Source organism: Panicum virgatum, chromosome 9N (genome assembly GCF_016808335.1).
Source record: "Panicum virgatum strain AP13 chromosome 9N, P.virgatum_v5, whole genome shotgun sequence".
Classification (NCBI taxonomy): Eukaryota; Viridiplantae; Streptophyta; class Magnoliopsida; order Poales; family Poaceae; genus Panicum; species Panicum virgatum.
Genome location: NC_053153.1, coordinates 46,700,260 through 46,726,772, shown reverse-complemented (window position 1 = coordinate 46,726,772; position 26,513 = coordinate 46,700,260). Strand labels below are relative to the sequence as shown.

The 26,513-nt window shown below is 46.0% G+C and overlaps 1 pseudogene; it reads right to left on the bottom strand.

Moving 5' to 3' along the window:
• Positions 1 to 297: 297 nt before the first annotated feature.
• Positions 298 to 24,759, bottom strand: LOC120689051 (annotated as a pseudogene).
• Positions 24,760 to 26,513: the final 1,754 nt, after the last annotated feature.

Below are 26,513 nucleotides of genomic sequence, written 5' to 3'. Positions count from 1 at the left end.
ACAAGCATGCTGGAACTATTACATACATTGGGTGGCACTCAATCTCCCATAGTGTATTCCCGACTTTTGGTCAATATAATTAAACTAAGTGAACAAAAGAGACAAAACTAGAACAAAGGTTAATAGGGAAATAAAATTTGGCGCAGAGGGTAGGCATCCTTATTAGTGTACATACAAAACATATAAGAAGCATAAAAACAAAAGCCTTAAAAACTGAAGGGCAAGTATATTTACGTACGATGATATTACGACCATTAAAAATCTGTACGATATATGCAAGCCCTAATATGCAATATTTTATATTGGCACTGCCATCTCATTTTGTACAGTGTTTTTGTGAGATCTCTTCAAACTGTGAAGCCGTTCAGCTACATCTGTCATCTCTGGCCTTCTGTCCACATCGAGCTGTAGACATTCCACTATGAGCATCGCAAGTTCATGAAAAATCCAGATATCCTTCTCCACTAAAATTTCCTTGTCGAATAGCTCAAGCACTTGTCTATCTTGTCTGTAGCCATCAAGAAAAGCTTTTGCCAGTGTTCTGTCTTCACCAAAAGTTGCCTTTTGCCTACTTAGGAGTTCTAGAAGCACCACTCCAAAACTATAAACATCACTCTTCTTTGTTAACAAACCTGATTGAAGATATATTGGATCCATGTAGCACATGTCACCTATGACACATTTGGTATGTGATTTATCTATTGCAATCAGTCTTGAGATACCGAAGTGTAACACCTCAGGTGTTAATCACTGATAATTAGGATTAAGCACAGCCATTAGTTACAAACCCATACGACCAAACTTCACAAAACCAAAGTTTTTGGTCTCAGCTCAACCGGACCGGTCTGACCGGTCGGGGCAACCGGTCTGACCGGTTGAACTAGGTTCAACTGGTTGGGCCCACAACATTTAAATCACTCTCTCTTTTCCTCCCTACCAACTCCCTCACCCTCACCAGAGCCAGCTCGAGCCCGAGCTCCCTCTCCCTCCCCTCTCACCCAAACCCTAAGTCTCAAATCCTCCCTTTCCACTTGATTCCAAGGCCAAGGAAGGATCAAACCGGCATGGGGGAGCTTCTTCACCACGATTCCCTCCCTGGGGAGCGGGGGATCCAAGTTCTTCGTGGGGGAAACACTCACCCAAGGTATTTTAGCTTGTGATGGTCGATCTCTAGTTCTAGATATTTTTAGGTGGTTCCCTCTGGTCAAAAACATCCAAATGTATCCCTGGACTAGTGCCTATAAGGGTTTAAGAATTTGTGGGCGATTTTCGCCGCGCCAAGGAATCCTAGGTTTTTGGTCTAGGTTGGACCGGTCTGACCGGTCGGAGGGACCGGTCTGACCGGTAGGGGTCCGGACAGTCCAGCCATGTGTTCGGATACTCTAGATTTATGGTAGTCTAGACATTTCGGGTTTAGGTCCGAATTCTCCAGACTTGGGAGTCCAGATACTCCGTGAATACGTCCGGATACTCCGGATTTTTGGTCTCGAGTCGCACACAGGCCAAACCGGTCTGACCGGTTTGGTATATCGGTCTGATCGGTGCTAGCAGGGCTGAGAGGGTTAAATCAGGGTTTGTTAGTGAAAATAGATATAAATTGATTTAGTTATTGGTTACTTGTAATTTTTATAAATCATGCATGCATTCTCTCATGTCATATGCATATGCATACGTGTAGCAGCCGCGGCGGAGGAAATTGTGTACGAGATGGTTGCGGATTCACAGGAGCCACAGGGGCAAGCCCTGTAGTAGGAGGATTGTGAGGAGCCGGCCCAAGGCCCAATTCACCCTAGCACTGAGCAGCAGATGCAAGGCAATGTGGCGGAACCACCCAAAACTACTGGGCCCGGGTGCACTAATCTTTGTTACTAAGCAACTCTGACCCAAATTGGCACTCACCGGTAGTTCCTCGAGTGAAGCCTCGATAAAAGCCACGCTATTCCAGGATCAGCAGACAACACTCACACGAAGGTGAGCCCAGAGATTACCACACAGAATATTTCATACATCTCAGAGTGATTGCAGCTGAAAGGAAATTTATTACAAACCATGTTCAGAGTAGCAAAGTACTACGGAGTTCCAACTACTCAATCATTCAAGTCTCATGTTCAGCGGAAGCAGTAAAAGATAACTAGCGAGATATAGTGACGCATCGATAAAGCCCGTACGAATGCGTCACTCAGCGGGAGGGCGATTAGCACCAGCTGAAGGGCCATCCCACTCAACAGACCAACCCGGAGGCAAGGTACAAGGCCAAGTAAGACTTGCAAACAGATCTTCAAAGTTAGTACCTGAAAAACAGTGCCACAAGCAAGGCTGAGTATACTAATACTCAGCAAGACTGACCCGTCTCCGGATATAACATAGTCCGATAATTAGACATGCAAGGCTTTTTGGTTGGTGGGGTTTGCTTGCCAAAAATGCCGCTAAGTGTTGATCCTTACTTTCAGGTTTTACTTATCCGGATTCTAGTGGGATTAACCATTCTAAATTTGCAACTAACTCTACACAATCATGGTAGAGCAATCATTTAATCAACCAGCAGTATTATCATCATCATGTTCCACTTGTTACTCTATGTGACCGAAATCATTAAGCAATCTCATGCCGTGAGAGGCGGACGATTCCGAATCGAATTTCAACCTGGCCAGGGGAACCTAGACCACACGTATGGGAACCAAGTCACTCACACAACATTTCCCCTTTCTTTCCAGTCCGTGGATCCGGCACACCCTCCCCGACTACAGAGTCCGACCACTCTTTACCCGTACGTCGCGACATAAAAATAAACCCTACTTCTACCAGGAGGGTGCGAGATCGTTCCACTCGCCGGTCCAATCAGGTACTTCAGCTTCCCGATTACCATATTTCTCGGTATGTGGCTAGTACTTTCAAACGCTTAACGAAATGAGCCACACACCGCGACCTTAGCCATTTTTGACTACACCAGCGGGGTATCACAACTACACAACCCCGCCCGTTGTCCTTACATTTCAACAGGAATTAAAGTCAGTACAATTCCTATTTGCTCGCGAGAGGCAGGGAACCACTCGACTTCTACCGTACCTATTTAGCATGGCAACTAGTCGATAAAAGATCCGGTATCAAACATAGGTTCCTAGGGATCATGCATCTAAGGTTTTCGATCACGCCTAGAAAACTTAAATGCAGAAAACAAAATATTACAATACATTAATAAATAGGTAGCTGAATGATAATTCGGAAAATAGTGGGATTATGCTCCGGGGCTTGCCTTCTTGGGCACTGTCAGGCAGAAAAGCTTCTGGGGCTTGGCCCAGGTCTTGAGACAAGTTAGTACAGTTCAAGGAGACCTCCTGATCCACACGAGAGTCCGCGGGCACCAACTCGTAGTCACCGTCCGCGAGATTAACCGTTTCTATATGCAATGCAAGATTATGAGTTATTCATGGATAACAATTTCTTTCCTTCACGATAAAGTTGTAGTCCAACGAAAGTTAATTTAGTGACGATTTCACATTTCATTGCATGGGCAATTGTTTATAGAGTAGTAAACATAACTATGTTTATTCATGAATGAGTGGGGGTTTTAGTTTTTATTTTTCAATTTCAACACATAGCATGCTTCCCTTATTTCTTATCAACACAACTACTAAAGAGCTAGTGATGAAACACTAAAGTAACTCAGATCCAAACTTGAACCTTCATGGCATAAATTCAGCATCTACCATAGAGCAAAAACTATAACTATTCATGCAAATGAATTACTCTAGTTACTTTATCTTTTTGTACAGAACGTTCAACATGGGTTCTGGTGCTACAAATTTTATGGGAACAACTTCAAAGCATATACTCAGCACTGAAATTTTTCCAGATTTTATTCACTTATATAACTGAGGTGATAAAAAGAACAAAAACAGCAAGCTTTTAACTAAGAGTAAATCTACAGAGAGTTTTACTGGAGATATGGCTCTCAAATTTTTACCAGAGACTAGTCATGAGTTAGACATACTCCAGAAAATTTTTCAAGATTTAACTCACTATGGTAAATTAGTTATTCAGTTAACTTAGCATGAGTTTGCATAAATTTCTTAAGGTGCATTTAACCAGTATTGCATATGAACTTTTTATTATGGGTAGAGCATACTCTAAACAAGATCATGCCCAAAAATAACGATCAGAAACATTGTAGATTACTCAAAACAAAAATAGTAAACCTAGCCCTAAGATGCTAAGCATGATTATTCGACAAAGAAAAACTCAGTATCTGCAGCTCAAAATTTTTAGACAGGAACACAGAGCTAAAAAGAGACTCCAGAAATAAATATAGTTTTTCTGAGCATAAGAACTATATATGAGGAATTAAGTTGATTACACAAGCATAAATCATGGTATATAGCAAATGAACTCTAATAAATCTTAAATTTAGGTATTAATAGTGTTTTAGTTTTACATGCACGCAGTAAAAATTTCAGAGCAAGTTCATGTGCATATTTTCCAGAATTAAATCGAGAAAGCTAACAACAGATTAGAGAATCTTGATTGTTCCAATATGATACTGCTTTGGTTGGGTACCATCTTTTTAATTTGATCTTAAAATTCCATTAGTGATAACATACCCAAAAATCAAGGTCATTTGATGGGCAGAACTTCATGAACATGCATAAGGTGGTTTTCTTATTCTTTTCCCTAGATTAAATTTGGTTGAGTTTCTGCAAATGTGAATGTTACAAAATTTGTAGATCTTGTTACAAGGAATCCAGATCTGTTGAGTTTGCATTTTTCCGATTTTTTTTGTGATTTGTTTCGCATTTTAGGAGTTCACTGGTATACACTTAAAAACTTGCAGAAACACCCTTGAACGAAGAAAAGTATTTACAACCGGGTCCTTCGCCGGCCTTCTCCGCCGTGGCATCTTGCCGGTGGTGTTCTGCGGTGCAAGGCTTACCGGGGCTGCCACGGGGAGGCGCGTGGGAGAGAAAGGATCGAGGAACACCTACCCTGGTCGACGTTCGAGCGTTTGGTGCACGGATTCGAGCTCGTCGGCGTCAATGGCGGGGTGGTTGTTCGGTTCGCCGGCGCTGGAGGTGAAGGAGGGCTCGGGGTAGGGGAACAGGGAGCGCACGAGCACGGCGTGAGCTCGTGGATGCTTCTGGGGTAGCTGTTGTGCTCGATCTCCCTCGGAGCTGGCCGGTCCGCGGTGAGCCTGAGCTCGCCGGCGGCGGCGCAAAAGGGGAACGACGTCGGGAGAAGGTTTGGGGTCGATTCCGCGCGCGTGGAGCTTAACTAGGAGGTGGCGAAGCTGTTGCGGGGGTCGGAGGGGGCAATGTGGGGCTGGGCTAGCCGGTCCGCAAGAGCTGGATCTCGGCGCCATGGCGGAGCGGCGGGAGGAGGAAGAAGGGGAAGAAGGGGCGCGACTGTGGAGTTCTGGGGTCTTTATAGGCCAAAGAGCTCCTGGGTGAGGAATGTATTGACTGGGGGAGGTCGATTTGGTCCTGGGCGATTCGACGGCGAGCGGGCGGAGCTGCAGCGGCGCTGCGCCGGCCGGGGGTGTCGTGGCGGCTCGGGAAGGGGTCTGAGCGTGTGCGCGCGAGGAGGTGCCAAGGGGCGGCCAGGTGGCGCTGAGAGACTCCCCTGGGTCCATTTGGCCGCGGGCGCGCGGTGGACAAAGTCCACCGGCGGCGTACGGCGGGCGGCGGGAAAACAGAGCACCGGGAGAGAGAGAGAGAGAGGTGAAGGTGAGGGCCTATTTGGGATTTCTGAAATTCCAGGGACCTTTCGGTAAACAAATATTTTCTCCTATTTGGAGGGCTCAAATGGAAAAGTGTTGAATACCACTTTTGCATAACTTTTCAAGATCTACAACTTTCGTGTTATGCAAATTTTCATTTGAACCCCACATTTTGAACTATTGGTACATTTGCATATTTGCACAATAGGACTTTAGTTTTATTCAGTTTTTGACTTGAATTTGGCTGAAGTTCAATTGAGCACATGTCAATTGAAACACCTCTCATGAGCCAACAAAAATTTTGTGCACATTTTTTAATTAAATTTTGAGTAGCTTTTCACTCCTTTTTCTTTTTCCTTTAATTTATTTTGTATGATTTGTCTTTTATTTGATCCTTTCTCTTTGAATTAATTTCTCAAATTTTTCTTTTAACTTTAACTAAGGTACATTGATTGCATTTAAATGTGCTAACACCTGAGGTGTCACAGGCAAGCCCAGGTGCACATCCTTCTATTTCAAATTATGACACCTATATATGTCTCTTATAATTGTGCATTAGGTTTAGGAATTGTTTGAAACCTTAGTTGCATGATCCCGAGGTTTTCCTGGGCCTCATACTAGTATGAATAGGTCGTTAGCACTGCTATGCTTAATAGGGCTCGATAGAAGTCGGGTGATAATTCTGTCACTCGCGAGATATAGGATGTCTTAAGATTACAGTATATGAATTATTACATTCAAGATGGAAGGAAAGGGATGGGAGACCGGATGGGGGAAGGTGTAGCCCCATCTGTGTTGATTAAGGACCGTTCCGTTGTCGGCTGCGCTGATCGGGTATTGAACTGTACTAATCGCATACCGGGAGTAGGAGGTAGTCGAAACCGGTTAGCCGAGTACTGCTTTGTTTCGAAAGTACAGGAACCCGCACCCAACTCCTAGGGCGAGTCGAGTAGTCGTGGAGAATTGGGATGCATATGTTTATTTTTGGTGGTCTCACGTTGAGCTCGGCTGACCATATGTCGTTGGGCTGGTTCCTATAGTTCGAGGCGGGGAGGGGAAAGGTTGGCGCGTGAGGTCCGACGGGGATTTTGCGTGCCGTGTTGGTTAGGTCCACCTTGCAAGGTTAAATCGAATCGATTCACCGTGTCTCGCGGTAACGAGGGCCTTGATCTCTTGGTAACATCGTAGAAAGGAATTGGAATAAGAACAAGATGAGATGCAATGAGGGCTGATATTATTTAATAAATGTTTGCTCACCTTGATTGTTGTAGCCTTGCAAATCCTAAATGGTTAGTCAATTTATTGATATAATTGGGAGCTAAAACATGGAAAAATAAGGACTTACTTCTAGTGCTTGTTCTGCAAAATTAACCACCAGCCAAAAGCCTCGCATGTCTAGGTATGTGGGCTAAGTTATACCCACTGGTCGGGTAAGTCTTGCTGAGTACTAGTTGCTCAGGGTTTGTTGCCACCAATTTTTGTTACAGGACACCCGGACGTTGAATTCTACCCCTGCTGCGTCAAATTCATCCGTAGAGATGCAGAGGGGTGGGAAGTGGTGGATCGAGACCCCTAGGTTAGAGGTTTGTCGGGTTGCACATCTGTGGGCAGGGTGTGCACCCTGTCAGTTTTGTTGGGACCAGTCTGACCGGTCTGTGGACCGGTCTTACCGGTATTCGCGCAGGGGTTTCTTGCAGGCCGGTCTGACCGGTTGAAGGAACCGGTCTGATCGGTTATGCTTAGGCAGAGTTGTAGAAGTAGTGAAGTGTAGACTTTTCCCCTTTCATTCAAGCTCTGGTCTCAAGGGTTGTAAAAACTTGTAATTTATGTAATCTAGTGTATGGTTGAACTCGGTTTGTAAAACTAACGTATTTGAAACCGGTTTGTGCAAAAGTTTGTATAAAACTTTTATCGTGTTGTATTTTCAAGTAATTGTCGTGCTTGTACCATCTGCGCCCGCCTTCGCGTGGGACTACCAGTGTTGTTTCGATCGGGACGTGGGTTGAGAAAGGACCGTCAAATTAAACCATTAATCTAATGCGCCCGATGTGTTCAAATGACGGCCATTAAGCTTAATTTGGAGTTTTAATTTGGCGATTCCGTCACAGCTGGTATCAGAGCTGACACGCATCGGGGGTGGTATGAGCATGTCTAATTTTCTGAGATTACAAATTAAAAATGAATTTCTGACTTAGGATGATATTGGTTTACTAATATGGGTGGAGTTATTCGTAGTAAGCCCTATATAGGTTATGTTAGCGTCATAATTAGATGTTCGTGTTTTGGTTGAGAGGTTAACGCAGGGCGTCCATGCATCATGCTATTTATGTCTTCTTTAGTTGCATATGTGAGATGACTTATGGAATCATGCATCGTATCATGCAACATGGCATCTGTTAATTTCAAAATTTCATTTGGGGATTTGTTTAAGGGGTTTAGTACATGACTTGAACTCTAGAATTTTACTTCTGGGTGGAGACTGGTCTGACCGATCTTAGCCACCGGTCTGACCGGTTGGTCCACGTGCACAGCGCCATGCAGACCATGCAGACCGGTCTGACCGGTTGAGCGCAGACAGAAGCCTACACATTGTGTTTAAATAAGTTATTCTCTGCAATTTTGTAACACCCGGTTTATAAAAGAGCATAAACCGAGCAATCATATACGTGCCAGGATCAAGTCACACGTATACACCAGAATGAACAGTATATCACAGCACATATCACGAATAAGACATAATAAATCAAAATACGAATGTTATTTATTACATAAATGACAAAAATGTCTGATACAGCGGAAGCGAAGTACAAATACGATAAAAGCTCTCCGAAGCTGAGCAGGGCGCCACAGGGACGTCGACTGGAAGACGAACGCCTAGAAGTCCTCATAGTCCTGGTAGCGCTGAGCGAACTCCCTCGTGTCGGCAGGAACTGAGCAGCAGTAGCGTAGCCAAGAGGAAAAAGTAGAGAAGAGGCAAGAGTGAGTACACAACCGTACTCAACAAGTATAACACAAACTATGAGGCTCTAAGGTTGGCTGACTGACTGCATTAGCTTTTATGTCTTGGCAAAATTTTATTAAAGCTATTTACTACGAGTTGATAAATTATCATTAACCCTGTTACATAGTAATTAATCAAAATTAATCATGTAACTACTGAGAACCAAACCACAACCATACCAAAACCCCGAGAGGCACCTTCCTCGTCGGAAGGAGACAACCCCTCTAATCAAAAGGAGGATCTGGGCTGCTCATAACCGTGAGCACGGCTAGTATACCAGTTTTACACTCTGCAGAGGTTGCACATCTTTACCCACAAGTCGTGAGCTACGCTAGAGGTTCATCACACTTTCTTAGGTGAGATGGCTAGCAACTCACTACGAGGCCGTTACAAAGAATCTCGTTGGTAAGGCGTAACCGCGAGAGTTAGGTCAGCGACGATGGGGCCCACCTCACGGGGGTACAAGCACAGGTACGCAAACCAAGCACAGACCAGCCGGAGGAGCAGGGACCATTGAAGCTTACTACTCTTGCCCCGCAGGTAAGTTACTCCAAACCAAAAAGACCTAATTAGTAAGCCAAGTCTATCCCATTCTAGCCTTGTGGTAGCACTATTGTCCCAGGTTGTCGCTCTATGAACCGGTCCTTATGGAGAGTGGTCAACCAAGCACTAAGCACCGTGCTGGCCCCCTAAACCATGTTTCTACAAAAACCATTTTTAAATGAGAAGTGAGCCACTCAAGCCACACAGAGTGCCACTCTCAGAATTAAGTTCAAGTAAACCATTAATCAAATTAATTAAAAAGGACCAGAGTGTGTTATAGCGCAGCAACCTAGCACAACTAAACAAAATGCAACCCAAAGGATATATAAAGGATATAAAGTGGCTAGGACAGTCCTTATAGGCATGCAGTATTAAATGCAGTATGAAATTGTATTTAAAGATGATAGGTTGTTCATGTTATACTTGCCTTCCTCGTACTGCTCTGACTGCTGCTCAAAGTGCTCGGATGACGGCTGCTCCGGGTACTGGTACTGGGGCTCCTCAGATGGATCAACGTCTACTCACGAACACATGGCCAAAACAATGCACAATAATAAGCATACAAGCAAACACTAATAAAAACTAAGAAACAGTACATCAATACATAAAAACAGCACCCTAAACTAGTCTAAAACTATTCTACGCGTTACAACGATCGCGTGGACATAAAGAACGCTTAAAACGGAGCTAAAACGCGTATTCTATGCTAAAAACAAGGTTCAGAGGCTTATTTGTAATAAAAACAGGGTTCCAGGGACTTTTCTGCTAAAACCGAGGGCCTAAACATAATTAAAGCATAGATCCAGGGTCTAACTCGCAAAAACGTCACGGGAGGACTGCGGGTTCTAATTCTAAAGAGCTCAGGGTCTAAAACGTAAAAGGAAGGGCAGATCTGGAATTACTTTTCACCAGAGATGGACTGCGGGTTGATATCCCTAAAGGACAGGGACTCTTATGCAAAAAGAGCGGGCCGAACTGGTATCTTCAATTCTGGGCCGTCGGATCGCGATCTGGCGGATCAGATCGGATCGGCCCAAGTTCTAATCGGGGCTGTCGTTTCAGAATCGGGCGGCTGGGGTTCAAAGGGTGAGTGGAGCGGCGGCGGAACACCGCCGGCGTGTACTCCCGCGGCGGCGCAGCGCCGGAGTTCACCAAGAGCGGTGCTCCGGGGGTCGTTTCGACCCGTGCTTGTGTCGGGTGTGTCCAGCGCGTTACGCGTGATGCACCTGGGCCAAAAACAAGGTACGGCGGGGCTCTGCTCGCCGGGCATGGCTGCCGCGGCGGCTCTGCGCGGGCAGGCTCGCCGGCGTGAGGCAGTTCGGGGTTTTCAGGGGCCACGGCTACCAAGGCTAGCGCAAAAGGAATGGGGTGCTGTGCAGGTTCTCACCGCGGAATTGAAGGGGAGGTGTTGCAGGGTAGGTCGGCCGGCGGCGAGGTCTGGCGACGGTCCCCGACGGCGTTCACGGCAGGGCAGTGTGGTGCTCCTCCGAGCTTCGGGATACCGCGGTTCGACTTGTGGGACTCCTGCAAAGCCGGATCAGGGGTCAACACGGGTCGAACGGCTCCGGCGGCTAGGAATCGAGACGGCGGGCCGAACGCACCTGGAAAGCGTCCGGGCGAAATTCCGGCGAGGTAGGGCCCGTTGTCGGTGATGGCGGCCGCGGGGAGGTTCCTGGGCGCGCGGCGGGGCTGTTGCGGTGGTTGGCGAGGGCTGGAAGGGCGCGGTGCGGCCGGTCCGTGGCGGCGCAGAGGAGCGGCGGTCCGGCGGAGCAAGATGCGCGGCGGGCTAGGGTTACGGGGGCGGCTGCGGATGGGAGGAGGAGGGGAGGCTCAGGTCCCTTTTGTAGGGTGGTGGCTGCCTTGGCGTGCGGGTCTAGCGTGGGGGGCTCGCCGTGGATCTCGGCCGGAGATCGCGGCGGAGCGTTACGAGCGCGCGGAAGGTGCGGGAGGAGGGAGACGGGGCCGACAGGCGGGCCCGGGGACTCAGCGAGAGCGACGCGCGCGCGGGGAGAGCCGACTGACGCGCGGGGCCCAGTTGGCAGACGGTGCGGGACGGAGGCGGGGAACGCGTGCGGGCGACGCGGGCTGCGGGCGCTGGCGCGTGCTGGGCCGCGCGCTGCTAGGCCGCGCGCTGCTGAAACGGAAGGCGGGGGCGCGAGCGTGGGCCGAGTGCGGGACTAGTGCGGCCTGGGCCCATGGAGGAGAGGGGGAGACCTGGGCCGCGCTGGGCCGGCTTGGGTTCTTGGGCTGGGTTGGTTTTCTATTTATCTAGGTTTTTCTCTTTTCTATTTCTAAACTTTTCTATTCCTAATTCAAACAAGGTTTGAATTCAAATACAAATTTGAATTCAACCACACTCAAATTATTGAAAGTATGCACCAGCATGAATGCAACATCAAAATTTAAACCTATGATAAAATTTTAATTACTTATAGAACAAAAATTTAGATTAAATACAAGTCTAACACAATAAACCTTAGAAATTTAATAAAGCCAATTAAATTTATTAATAAATGCTGAAATTTAAATTAGGGTGTTACAAATTTCTTCCATGATTCGGATATTAGTTGCAGTCATGATTATTTTTATGTAGTCAGAAAAAATGTAACTAATCCAATCATGGTTGAATGTAGAATGGGAGAACCACCGAACCCTCCTAATTTGGCCAAGGTCATTGCGGCCATGCTCACTGGACGTGACGAGTAGACGACACTCCTATGGGACGAGTAGACGGCACTCCTATGGGAGATTGTGGAGCAGGGCAGAGTGCAGCGGCCTGAGCATCACCACCAACCAGCTGTCCCTGGATATGAGCAGTTTCTAAGCACCCAGCTGCCGCTGTTTCACAAAGCCGATGAGCCACTGGAAGCAAATAGCTGGCTCCGGACCATAGAGTCCAAGTTCACCCTGCACCCGTATAATGATGGGGACAAGGCCGGATTTGCAGCCCAGCAGCTCAGGGGTCCCGCACGCACTTGGTGGGACAATCACGTGGCCATGTTTCCCGAGGGCACTCGATTCACCTGGGCACAGTTCAAGGAAGCTTTCAGGGCACATCATATCCCTGCAGGGGTCATTCGCAGGAAGATCACAGAGTTCTTGGCCCTAAAACAGGGTAACAATATTGTCCTACAGTATGCCCGGGCCTTCAACAATTTATCACAGTATGCGGGCTACCACGTGGACATAGATGAGAAGAAGTAGGCTTGCTTCAGGTAGGGGCTCAGCAGTAAGCTCCAAGATCGCCTGGCTATGGTCAAGTTTGACACCTTCAGTGAGATGGTCAACGGTGCTATCATTCAGGAGGATGCCCACTTGGCTCACAAGGCAGAGAAGAAGAGAAAGGTGCCGGCGGCGGGATTTTCGAGCAGCACTCCCCAGAGGTTTCACTTGATGCAATCGGGCCCACAGCGTGCCCCCTTTCAGCACCAGCCACAGCAGCAGTGGGGATACAGGCCCCCTCAGTACACTCAACCACAGGGAACAGTCAGGCCTCCTGCCCCTCAGCAGAATGAGCAGAAGGTCTGGGTGCAGCAGCCGGGGGTGCGCCCCAATTTATTTCCGTGTTACAACTATGGGCAGCCGGGTCACTTTGCACGGAACTGCCCAATGCCACCCAAGCAAGACCAGCAATCGAGCCAGCAAAGTCAGAAGCAGAGTGTGGCCCACTTCAAGCCGGGGCAAGTGCACTACACCACCGTCGAGAGTATTCCTGAGGGTGCTCCGGTGATGTCGGGTATGTTTTCAGTGAATGAATATCCTGTTACTGTCCTGTTTGATTCTGGAGCGTCTCATACTTTTATTAGCAAGGAGTGTGCTATTAGACTGGGGCTGAAGATAGAGAGTATGCCCAAACCGTACCATATTCACTCACCTGGTGGAAAGTTAATCACCAATCAATTTGTCAAACAACTACCCCTACAGTTGCAAGGAAAAAATTTTCCTACGGCCCTGATAATGTTACCAACCCAAAGGATAGATATGATATTGGGCATGAACTAGATGGAGGGTCAGGGAGTTAGTCTGGACACGACCTCATAATCTGTGCACATCGAATCTTCTATTCATGGGTGTATGACCTTACATTTGAGAGATAATATGTCTTTGACACCTACGGTGAATCAGATTGAGGGTAAGAAGCTAGCAGACATACCAGTGGTATGTGAATATCCGGATGTTTTTCCGGATGATCTGTCAGGCATGCCACCTGACCGTGATGTGGAATTTGCCATTGAATTGCAACCGGGTACGGCACCGATTTCTAGGAGGCCTTACCGGATGCCACCCAATGAACTAGCAGAGCTAAAGAAGCAATTGCATGAATTGCTTGATAAAGGCTATATCCGTCCTAGCACGTCACCTTGGGGCTGTCCTGCACTCTTTGTTAAAAAGAAGGATCAAAGCCTCAGGTTGTGTGTGGACTATAAACTTTTGAATGCCGTCACAATCAAGAATAAATACCCACTCCCCCGGATTGACATCCTATTTGACCAGCTATTCGGGGCCAAGGTATTTTCAAAAATTGATCTCTGCTCGGGTTACCATCAGATCAAAATCCGAGTAGAAGATATTCCTAAGACAGCCTTTTCTACTAGATACGGGCTTTATGAATATCTGGTTATGTCTTTCAGGCTCATGAATGCCCCTGCTCATTTCATGTATCTCATGAACACGGTGTTCATGCCTGAGTTAGATAAGTTTGTCGTGGTTTTCATTGACGACATTCTTGTATATTCCAAGAATGAAGAGGAGCATGTAGAGCATCTTCGCATTGTGCTTCAGCGCCTGCGGGAGCACAAGCTATATGCCAAATTCAGTAAATGTGATTTCTGGCTCATGGAGGTCCAATTCTTGGGCCATATCATTTCAAAAGATGGAATTTCTATTGATCCTAGCAAGATTCAGGATGTCCTGAATTGGAAGGCTCCTACCTCCATTCCAGAGATCCGGAGTTTCCTTGAGCTAGCAGGGTATTAGCGGCGGTTTGTTCCGGACTTCTCAAAAATTGCTAGGCCCATGACTGAATTACTCAAGAAAGGGGTGAGATTTAATTGGGGCGACAAATGTGAGCGGTCTTTTCAGACATTGAGAAAGCTCTTAATGTCGGCCCCTGTTTTGGTTCTGCCGAACATTACTCGGCCTTTCGATGTTTATTGTGATGCATCAGGTACGAGTTTTGGCTGCGCCCTCATCCCTGTTTTAGTTTAGCCGGTATTGCTCGCCCTTTAACACTGATGCAATGCAACAGGCACGGGGCTAGGCTGCGTCCTCGTGCAAGATCACTGGGTGATTGCTTATGCCTCCAGAGCTCTCAGGCGGCATGAGGAGAATTACGCTACACATGACTTGGAGCTAGCATCAGTAGTCCATGCGTTGAAAATCTAGCGTCATTATCTTCTGGGTGATCCTGTGCATATCTACTCCGACCATAAGAGTCTCAAGTACATCTTTACCCAGAGCGAGCTAAATTTGCACCAGAGGCGGTGGATAGAGCTAATTAAAGATTATGATCTGGAGATTCATTATCACCCGGGAAAAGCCAACGTTGTTGCAGATGCACTAAGTAGAAAAGCGAATTGCAATTGCACCTCAGCAACACCTATGCATGCAACTCTATGCCAAGAGATGAAGAAGTTGAATCTGGCTATGGTAGCTGAGGGTACTCTTGCTAACCTTACCCTCACTCCAACACTTCGAGATCATATTATTGCGGCTCAAAAAATTAATGTTGGCATGGAAAGGATTAGGCAAAGGCTCAGGGAAGGTGACTCTCGTGTGGCATGCTTCTAGTTAGACGGCGAGCGTATTTTGTGGTTTAAGAACCGGTTGGTGGTACCTATGGATTTGGAACTCCGGAAACAAATTCTTGATGACGCTCACCTTTCTAGATACTCAATCCACCCGAGCAGCAATAAAATGTACCAAGATTTGACACAGAAGTTTTGGTGGACGAGGATGAAGCGAGAAATTGCTAAATATGTGTCCGAGTGTGACACCTGCAGAAGGGTCAAAGCAAGCCATTTGAAGCCCGCCGGTATGCTTCAACCTCTGAATATTCCATCAGGAAAATGGGACGATGTCAGTATGGATTTTATTGTCGGACTACCCAACACCTCTAAAGGGTATGATTCTATTTGGGTAATAATTGATCGATTTAGAAAGGTAGCTCATTTTCTTCCGGTCAAGACCTCCTATACAGCAAGGCAGTATGCCCAGCTATACCTGGACCGTATTGTGAGTCTTCATGGGATTCCTAAAACAATTATTTCAGATCGTGGTGCATAATTCATTGCACGGTTTTGGGAACAATTCTATGCCGCTTTGGGCACACGATTGATCCGCAGTTCAGCTTATCATCCTCAGACCGATGGTCAAACTGAGAGAGTTAATTAAATTCTGGAAGATATGCTGCGGGCCTGTGTACTTTCATATAGTAAGAAATGGGATGAGTGTCTGCCGCTCGCTGAATTTCTTACAACAATAGCTATCAAGAAAGTATCAAAATGGCACCCTTTGAAGCGTTGTATGGACGGAGATGCAGGACTCCACCAAATTGGTCAGAAGCTGGTGAGCGGAATTTCTTTGGGCTCGATTTGGTTGGTGAAACAGAAGACCAGGTCCGCCTTATATAGGCAAATTTGAAAACTGCCCAGACCCGCCAAAAGAGCTATGCAGATAGGAGGCGCTGGCCTCTGATTTTTGAAGTTGGTGATCATGTTTACCTTCGGGTGTCTCCAATGAAGGGTGTGCAGTGGTTTGGCATGAGAGGTAAATTAGCACCCCATTATGTTGGGCCTTTTCCTATCACTGAGCGTTGTGGGCCGGTGGCATATCGTGTGGAACTTCCCCCGAATTTGTCGGCGGTCCACAATATCTTTCATGTGTCCCAGCTCAGAAAATGTCTTTGAGTTCGAATTGATGTTGTTGAGATGGTGAAGTTACATTTGGAGCCGGATCTCGTCTATCCAGAGCACCCGGTCAAAATTGTTGACTTCAAGACTCGAGTTACTCGAAATCAAACCAGCAAATTCTATAAGGTGCAATGGAGCAACCACTCCGAGCGAGAAGCCACATGGGAAACTGAAGAGTTTCTTAAATCTAAATATCCGGAATTGTTACAATCCTACCAAGGTACCTAATTTCCTACCTACCTCTCAATTTAACTTCTCCATTAAATCTCGGGACGAGATTTCTTTTAGGGGGAGGGATTGTAACACCTCAGGTGTTAATCACTAATAATTAGGATTAAGCACAGCCATTAGTTACAAACCCAAACGACCAAACTTCACAAAACCAAAGTTTTTGGTCTCAGCTCAGCCGGACCGGTCTGACCGATCGGGGCAACCGGTCTGACCGGTTGAACTGGGTTCAACTGGTTGGGCCCACAACATTTAAATCACTCTCTCTTTTCCTCCCCACCAACTCCCTGACCCTCACCAGAGCCAGCTCGAGCCCGAGCTCCCTCTCCCTCCCCTCTCACCCAAACCCTTAGTCCCAAATCCTCCCTTTCCACTTGATTCCAAGGCCAAGGAAGGATAAAACCGGCGTGGGTGAGCTTCTTCTCCACTATTCCCTCCCTGGGGAGCGGGGGATCCAAGTTCTTCGCGGGGGAAACACTCACCCAAGCTATTTTAGCTTGTGATGGTCGATCTCTAGTTCTAGATGTTTTTAGGTGGTTCCCTCTGGTCAAAAACATCCAAATGTATCCCTGGACTAGTGCCTATAAGGGTTTAAGAATTTGTGAGCGATTTTCACCACGCCAAGGAATCCTAGGTTTTTTGTCTGGGTAGGACCGGTCTGACCGGTAGGGGTCCGGACAGTCCGGCCATGTGTTCGGATACTCCGGATTTGTGGTAGTCTAGACATTCCGGGTTTAGGTCCGAATTCTCCAGACTTTGGAGTCTAGATACTCCGAGAATACATCCGGATACTCTGGATTTTTGGTCTCGAGTCGTACACAGGCCAGACTGGTCTGACCGGTTTGGTATACCGGTCTGACCGGTGCTAGCAGGGCTGAGAGGGTTTAATCAGGGTTTGTTAGTGAAAATAGATAGAAATTGATTTGGTTATTGGTTACTTGTAATTTTTATAAATCATGCATGCATTCTCTTATGTCATATGCATATGCATATGTGTAGCAGCCGTGGCGGAGGAAATTGTGTTCAAGGTGGTTGCGGAGCCACAGGAGCCATAGGGGCAAGCCCTGCAGTAGGAGGATCATGAGGAGCCGGCCCAAGGCCCAATTCACCCTAGCACTGAGCAGCAGACGCAAGGCAAGCCCTGGTGCACATCCTTCTATTTCAAATTTTGACACCTATATATGTCTCTAATAATTGTGCATTAGGTTTAGGAATTGTTTGAAATCTTAGTTGCATGATCCCGAGGTTTTCCTGGGCCTCATACTAGTATGAATAGGTCGTTAGCACTGCTATGCTTAATAGGGCTCGATAGAAGTCGAGTGTTAATTCTGTCACTCGCGAGATATAGGATGTCTTTAGATTACAGTATATGAATTATTACATTCAAGATGGAAGGAAAGGGATGGGAGACTGGATGGGGGAAGGTGTAGCCCCATCTGTGTTGATTAAGGACAGTTCCGTTGTCGGCGGTGCTGATCGGGGATTGAACTGTACTAACCACATACCGGGAGTAGGAGGTAGTCAAAACTGGTAAGCCGCGTGCTTCTTTGTTTCGAAAGTACAGGAACCCGCACCCAACTCCTGGGGCGAGTCGAGTAGTCGCGGAGAATTGGGATGCATATGTTTACTTTTGGTGGTCTCACGTTGAGCTCGGCTGACCATATGTCGTTGGGCTGGTTCCTGTGGTTCGAGGCGGGGAGGGGAAAGGTTGGCGCGTGAGGTCCGACGGGGCTTTTTCATGCCGTGTTGGTTAGGTCCACCTTGCAAGATTAAATCGAATCGATTCTCCATGTCTCGCGGTTATGAGGGCCTTGATTTCTTGGTCACATCGTACAAAGGAATTGGAATAAGAACGAGATGAGATGCAAGGAGGGCTGATATTATTTAATAAATGTTTGTTCACCTTGATTGTTGTAGCCTTGCAAATCCTAGATGGTTAGTCAATTTATTGATATAATTGGGAGCTAAAACTTGGAAAATAAGGACTTACTTCTAGTGCTTGTTCTGCAAAATTAACCACCAGCCAAAAGCCTCGCATGTCTAGGTATGTGGGCTAAGTTATACCCACTGGTCGGGTAAGTCTTGCTGAGTACTAGTTGCTCAGAGTTTGTTGCCACCAATTTTTGTTACGGGACACCCAGACGTTGATTTCTGCCCCTGCTGCGTCAAATTCATCCTCAGAGATGCAGAGGAGTGGGAAGTGGTGGATCGAGACCCCTAGGTTAGAGGTTTGTCGGGTTGCACACCTGTGGGCAGGGTGTGCACCCTGTCAATTTTGTTTGGACCGATCTGACCGGTTGAAGGAACCGGTCTGACCGGTTATGCTTAGGCAGAGGTGTAGAAGTAGTGAAGTGTAGTCTTTTTCCCTTTCATTCAAGCTCTGGTCTCAAGGGTTGTAAAAACTTGTAATTTATGTAAGCTAGTGTATGGTTGAACTCGGTTTGTAAAACTAACGTATTTGAAACCGGTTTGTGCAAAAGTTTGTATAAAACTTTTATCGTGTTGTATTTTCAAGTAATTGTCGTGCTTGTACCATCTGTGCCCGACTTCGCGTGGTACTACCAGTGTTGTTTTGATCGGGATGTGGGTTGAGAAAGGACCGTCAAATTAAACCATTAAGTTAATGCGCCTGATGTGTTCAAATGACGGCCATTAAACTTAATTTAGAGTTTTAATTTGGCAGTTCCGTCACACGAAGTCTGAGATTTTGGGATCAAAGTTGTCATCCAAAAGGATATTGCCAGGATTGATATCGCCATGCAAAATAGTTGTAGAGGTCTTTGAATGCATATAAGACAACCCTTTAGCTGCTCCCGCAGCAATGTTTAGACGTGTTCCCAAGCTGAGGCTCATCTTCTTGCTTCCATGTAGAATATCATGGAGGCTTCCTTGTGGAACAAACTCATAGACCAACATTGGGATGTCAACCTCTAGACAACATTCATAACCACATACAACTCCATGTAATCATATTCCTAATCAGGTTAAAGATCTTTGGTATCCAAGCACCAGGGACTGGAATATACCTTTGGTTCAAGAATTGTTTGATCTAAATTTTCAGGAATTTATTTTCCAAACACCCATAGTACACCTGCACGAAACTGATAAACTTATATGGAAGCCAGCAAGAATAGGTATATGCTCTTCCAAGGAAGCCTACAACTTCATTTCAAGATTGAACAATCATCAATTGCCGGATCAAGGGTCAAGAAGTATTTCTGCTCCAGCTCTAGACCTTATCAATAGAATATGGAAGATTAAAAAGGTACAACCAAAACTCAAAGCTTTTATGTGGAGACTTATCAGAAATGATGTTACTACAGCTGAAAGAGCCTCAAGATACTCTACAAATATAAACAATCTTTGCAATTACTGTGGCCAAAAGGAAAATGACATGCATCTTTTCTTTCATTGTTCTCTGCCTAGAGCAGTTTGGTTTTCTGCTAACCCCTCCTTAAGAGCTGATCTTCTTCCAAATATTGAACATGGGTTGTAGGATATTTTACCTTATATTTTTCCTCCTCATACAGATGACAGTCACTTGATCAGTGTCATCACAACCTTGTGGTACATTTGGAGAGCCAGAAATGATAATCGTTTTAATAATAGAACTTGGACAGTCCAACAAGTCCACTTTAATATTCAAGCTGAAATCTCTGTGATCACTAACAGTCTTTCAGAAAAGTCCTCAATGAATGATGACCACAACCACTTGTCCAACCAGGATGATACAGGAGAAGGAAGTCCACAAGGGGAACAACAGGATACAACTACTCCTTCAAACACTAACAATATTTCTTGCTATGTTGATGCTGCTATTCCACCTGAACATTTAATTGTAGGAACAACGCCAGCACGGATAGGAATCTATATCACAGGGGATGATCAAGCAACAAGACTTAACATAAAGATACAAGCACAAATACAGGATGGAGTTAACCCTTTGATGGCTGAAGGTTTGGCAATGGAACTAGCTACAAAGATCACAACTATCATGGGTTTGCAATCCTATTCTATTTTCACAGATTCTCAAATCTTGGTTGAAGCTTTGAATCCAGGATCAGGGAAGGCAAAACCTCCTCCATGGAGACTCAAACCTACTTTATCTACCATTCAAAATCAGGTTCAAGGTCATCAAGTCTCTTTTTCCAAAATCAAGAGAACTTTGAATGTTGAAGCTCATAAACTGGCTAGGAAAGCTAGGCAATCTTTTCAGCAGCAGGTTTTTACAAGATGATCTAACTATTTTCATAACTGTCCCTCTGAGCTCTTGCATTTGCTCTGTACCCAGTCTTGGGGAAACTTTAGGCTCTTGTATGTTTCATGTGAATAATCAATAAAGAGCCTTGACTTGATCAAAAAAAAACCTCTAGACAACACCCTATGAGCTTGACAATGTTCTTGTGGATGACTTGTGATTGGATGATAATCTCATTTGCAAATTGCTTCTCTTGTGACTTGTCCACATTAATGGACTTCTTGATTGACACTAGCTGGTTTTGAAGAAGCCCTTTATACACTTCCCCAAATCCACATTTTCCTATTACATTACACGGTTCAATGATTGCTTTGAGCTCTTCTTTCTTAAATATCTTAATATTGTTAACCTTTTCCAGTATGGGACCACCATTCTTTATGAAAAAGTCTTTGTCTTTCTCTTCTCCTTGAAAAGAAGTTTAAACAAAACTACAATAACCGCAATGAACGTGACACCAACTATGCCTGCATGATAGTTAAAAAAAAGGATCAGTAACTGTGTCTCAACTGACTTTTATAGAAATAAGCAAATATGTACAACAATTATGAAACATAAAAAACAAAAAATTCCACCTATTAGAGGTATCAGGGAAAACTAATTGAGGCTTATTTACTGTATCTTTGTTATTTGATATGAACAGATGTTGGTTGTCAATAATGGCACATTACAAGCACTCGATCGCTAATAATTTCAAGAATATATATTGGATTTATATATAGTTATTTAAGAAATTTAGTTATCAATTTGTATAGTTTTAATGTCTGCTTTTAAAGGTCACTTACTAAACTCCTGACACAACATTCTAATCAACTGGAAAACAAATATCTTAAAAATAAATATCAGCCAACATATACTCTTATACATGGTACACAAACTAAATACCATGAAACAAAAATCTACTAGTGAGTGTCAGGAGTTTAAATATTTTTTCCTATTGGTTGTTAACGTTCTCCGAATAATTGAATTAGTATCTATTCTTAATATAAAGTATAGAAAACTAGATTCCATATTCTTAAGATTTTACCTAGGTTACTTGATCTAACACTAGTAATTGAAGTGGGAAGATAATGCATGCATTATATGCTAACAACATGAGAACATAATATCAAGTAGCTGGGATAATAATTAGGAAGTCTCAGCCTAGCTAACACTGATTTAATTGTAGCGTTTCCTAAGTTTTCATTGGTGTTGTACGTGTGTTTTCTAAATAGGTTACCACAACTAAAATGATAGGGCCAATATATACTGTCAGACCCGGGGCAGCGGGACTGCTCATAGGCATAGAATGTTCTAGAGTAAAGGATAGCACATGGATGTACCTTACCTTTTTTGTAACTACCCGAATAGGCGCAGAACTAGCTGTAGTACAAGAAAACTACCCGATCGGGTTGTAGAAAGACTCCAACTGTACTCGGCTAGGACTTTCCATGTAACCCTGTCACCCCAGAGTATATAAGTGCGGGCAGGGACCCCCTTAAAAGACATCAACACCTAAGGCAATACAAGCAACCACACAGGACGTAGGGCATTATGCATCTCGCAGCCCGAACCTGTCTAAATCCTTGTGTTCCTTGCACCATCGAGTTCCAGAGCTAGTCGATCCCTTGCCTACAATCCTACTGCTAAGGGTATCTCTGAGCAGGCTTGGCGGCTAAACACCGACATATACACCATGTATCCAGGTCAAAACTGTAGCACCCCAGGTTTTCCCAGGTACATAGGCTACTAAAGAACATGTAAAAATGTATGTCTAGAAAGTATTCAGAATTTCAGTAGTCCCCTGTACGTGCGAAACAAATAAAACAACATTATCCGCAAAATAACATATAAGTAATGAGTAATCATCACTTCGCATCTCAACAAATGAATCAAAGAGAGACTGTCTCAACCGCAACAAAGGGCAAATGAAGCAAATAACTAGTTCCGGTCTTAAGGCACTCTCCCTCTGGTTTGAAATACAAGGTATTTTGGTTTGTCATAAGTCAAATTTATCTAAGTTAGAGGTAAATGGGAATAATTAGATCCATTATGAAATATATTTTTATACTTTTCTTATTTAATATTTTTCTTTACAAATTTAGTCAAATTTAAACTACTTTAACTTACAACAAACTAAAATGCCTTATATTTCAGAATGGATGAAGTAAACGGAATGAACTAAGCATGTGTAAAATTAAATGTGCGTGAGGAAAGCTACTCCTATTAAAAATGTAACGAGTTAAATGCAGTTCCTTTAACGTTGGATGATTCGTTCATTGGGACGGGATGTGATGTTTACTTTTTGCTCATATGTTATTTTTGTGGATATATATGATTGGCATGTTTTGTATTTCAAGTTTATAGGGGAGACTTAGTTGAAATTTGTAGTAAATTCTAGTCTTGTGTTTGTTGATGTTTTCGGTACATAGCCTCCAGGTTCGAGGAAAAATCCAAGGTGTTAAAAAAACACATATTACTACATTCACCCATATGGTAATACAAAAATGGCAAACTGGTAACTATTTGAAACTACAAAAACATCTCACTTAAAAGGATATCCATTTTGCACAGCTGGTAGTAACAAATGTGCGAGTTGCATACCGAGTATAGCCACCAATGCTGGGATGGGAAACACCGGTGTGCATGTTTCATTTTTGCCATGCCTTTTCATTCCAAATTTGCATTGGCAATCATATCCCCCAATTTTGTTCTTGCAGATACCAAGGCAAGGGTATAAATCACGTAGCTCAGGTTGCGTTTGTCGAAGGGCACATTCATCAATATCTACAAATTACATCAGTTACTTAATGTTAAAAACTGGAGAAATAAAAAAAATAATGTAGGGTATCACGGACATGAAAATCATATACTAGATGCTATAATTGCGGTAATAAGGAGGGAACATATTAGATGCAAACCAATTTTTTTCATGTAAACCGTGCAAACTTCAATCTGGGGCCACCAGATCAACATCCAAGGGGCATGAAGGGATTGGGTAATTTTACAATTAACCGCACCCCCTTGGATGTTGATCCGGTGGCCCAGATTGAAATTTGCACGGTTTGCACGAAGATGTTGATTTGCACCTGATACGTTTACAATAAGCAGATGATGTTTTCTTTTAATTACAGTAATGTGTGTACAGTACCTGGCATCCATCAGGGATGTATGGGTTGCCGTCGAACCCGTCCTTGCACTTGCAGAGGTAACCGTAGCCGCTGGTCGCGTTGACGCAGCGGCTGTTGTCGCTGCGGCAAGCCATGGGCAACGGCTCGCCTTCCGCCGAACAAGAACCATTCCTGATGGCCCAGTCCAGCACGACCGGGGCGCCCTCGGCGAATCTCTTGTCCAAGGCCCTGTAGCCGTAGAGGTCTTGCAACGAGAACTTGTACCACGACCTGTCCGCCACCATGGAATAGGTGCACGGGAATGGCTTCCACATGCCGTTGCTCTGGTGGTACATGCCGGGCGTGACGTCGACGAGCCCCGGCGCAAGCTCCGCCTGGCAGCAGCCGAGCCCCGCGCACAGCCCGTCCCGCACCACCGCCGGCGTGTCGAACAGGGAATTGCAGGCGGCCGAGTAGTTGGTCCCGCTGGTGTCGCCGTCGACCCGGGCCCGGACGCTCTGGCCGACGCCCACCAGCACGTTCCGCGCCGCCGACAAGAGGAACGTCGTCGAGAAGTTGAGCGACATGGTGGCGATGTTGAGCTCGTGGTAGCTCTCGTTCACGCTGCAGTCGGAGCTGACCGGCATGGACACCCGCGCCTCGCCCCGCGCGACGTCGACGTCGACGAGGTCGACCGTCCACCAGGACCTGCTGGTCCTGACGCCGACCGGGTTGGCCTGGTCTCCGAAGTAGTAGCCGCTCCCCTTGAGCGTGAGCAGGTCGTTGAGGGTCGCGGGGGGCGTTGTGGACAGGTTGCAGGTGACGGAGAAGGTGTCGTCGAAGTAGCAGCCGGCTTTGGTGCCGAACGGGTAGGGGATGCTGATGTTCCCGCACTTGTCCGGGCATCCGGGAAGTGTGATTGGCCGCCGTTGATCGGCGGCCGCCGTCGCGCAAGACATGCTCAAGACGACGGCAACGGCGGCGAGGTGGAGGTGAAGGTGAAGCATGCGGGGTATTTGCATCGTGGCCTAGCTAGGTGATCAAGCTGCTCATATGCTTAATGCTTTGTCTGGCAGGAATTTGAACGGTAGATATATAATAAGCGTACAAATACGATGGTCGGTGCCAACAAACAGGAATCGAGGCAATAAAATAAGAAATATTGAGTACTCTATCCTACCTGTGATGAGTGAATTGTCAATCGTGCGGTGTGATCGTGCGCTTGGTCTTTGGTTGCAGGTACACGGGCGTCGAGTGTCGACGGAGAGCTGCCGTGTAGGAGCTCAGGCCGGGCGGCAGCTGTGGCATCCACTCCTGGATCGAGGGCGCAAGCGGCGACGGAAGGCGGGTTTCTTAGTTTGCGCCACAAAACCAAGCAGGCGGACGGCGGTTGAAGACGCCAAGTCGTGGAGGCACGGGCATCGATCTCGGAACTGACGGGCGTCGACGGCGTCTAGGGCCTCGCTGCGGGCGAGGAGGTGACGGGCGTCGGGCGGCGTCTAGGGCCGTCAGAAGGCTGAGGCGGGAACGGCGTCTAGGGCCACGGCGTGGAGGCGGGAAATTTCCCACGCGAAGAGTTTTGGCGGTTTTCTCAAAACCGGCCATCTACCCGGGTTTCACGGACCTTCCAAAACCGTGGACCAGATCTTCATCAAGATGGCGGCATCGTGGAGAAGATTTCGTTCCGAAGAAAGAACCTCAGCCGTCAGATGAGATCGTGTACATGGGGATGCTGCAGACCAACCGGTCTGACCGGTCCATGAAATCGGTCTGACCGGTCTCCGCGGGTATAAATACCACTTCACTTGTATTAGGTTCCGTGTGGCTTTTGTATTCCGTCCAAGGATTGTTCTGTTCCTTCCAGGCCGCCGCCTCTATGTCTCTCTCCCCGTTCTTCTCTTTAGAGTAGGATTTGATTATGGATTTGTGAGACTTTGTATTGGATTTGATTGGGAAAGGAGGCCCTATCCTCCTTGTGCCCTCTGGGCTTTTGAATCAATCCAACCCCGTCCCTCTTGTGCTCTTTTGTGATGGATTTTCGTTTCGTTTTTGGTGCACATAATCGCGACGGTTCGTAGAGCTCTTTGTAGTGATTCCCGTACCCCTAGCCTCGTGCCAAACCTTCTGGAATCACGAGTTCCTACAAATTAATGTTTTTGAGTTCTTGAGAAAACCCCAATCCTTCTTGATCTTCTCTTAAATTCTCAAGTTTCTTTGATCTTTTGGGAAAGAACTCTTGGAGATATGTTCGCAGATTAGTTGCGGAGGTGTCCTCCAAGTTTCGCTGGATTTGGACTTCGTTTGCTCGAGATTCTTCTCTTGAAGTCTTGTCAACGGGTTTTTCTAGGTGCCACCGGTCAGACCGGACGGCAAGACCGGTCAAGACCTGTTCAGGCTACCACGACCGGTCAGACCGGTTCGTTGCACCGGTCAGACCGGTCCAGGCAGACAGTTCTGCGATTTGTCTCGTTTTGCTTCCGCGAAGTTTCCTAGGGTGTGCTGCTGTGAGATAGCTAGTCCATAGCTATTCTCTTATACCTTAGGTTGAGGGCTTGCGGTGATTTTTGGGAAATAGGCCGACGGATCGATTTCGGAAGAAGTTTTGATGGGCTCTCATTCACCCCCCTCTGATCGCCGGCTTCGGTCGCTCATAAAAGATAAGCGTGTTTATTTAAATTGCATCCCACCTTAGCAGCTGTTGACTTTGATTTGTGATGCGCCGCTCGTCTTTGATCTGGTATTCTTTTAGTACTATGTGGTCGGGCCTTGTCTGTTA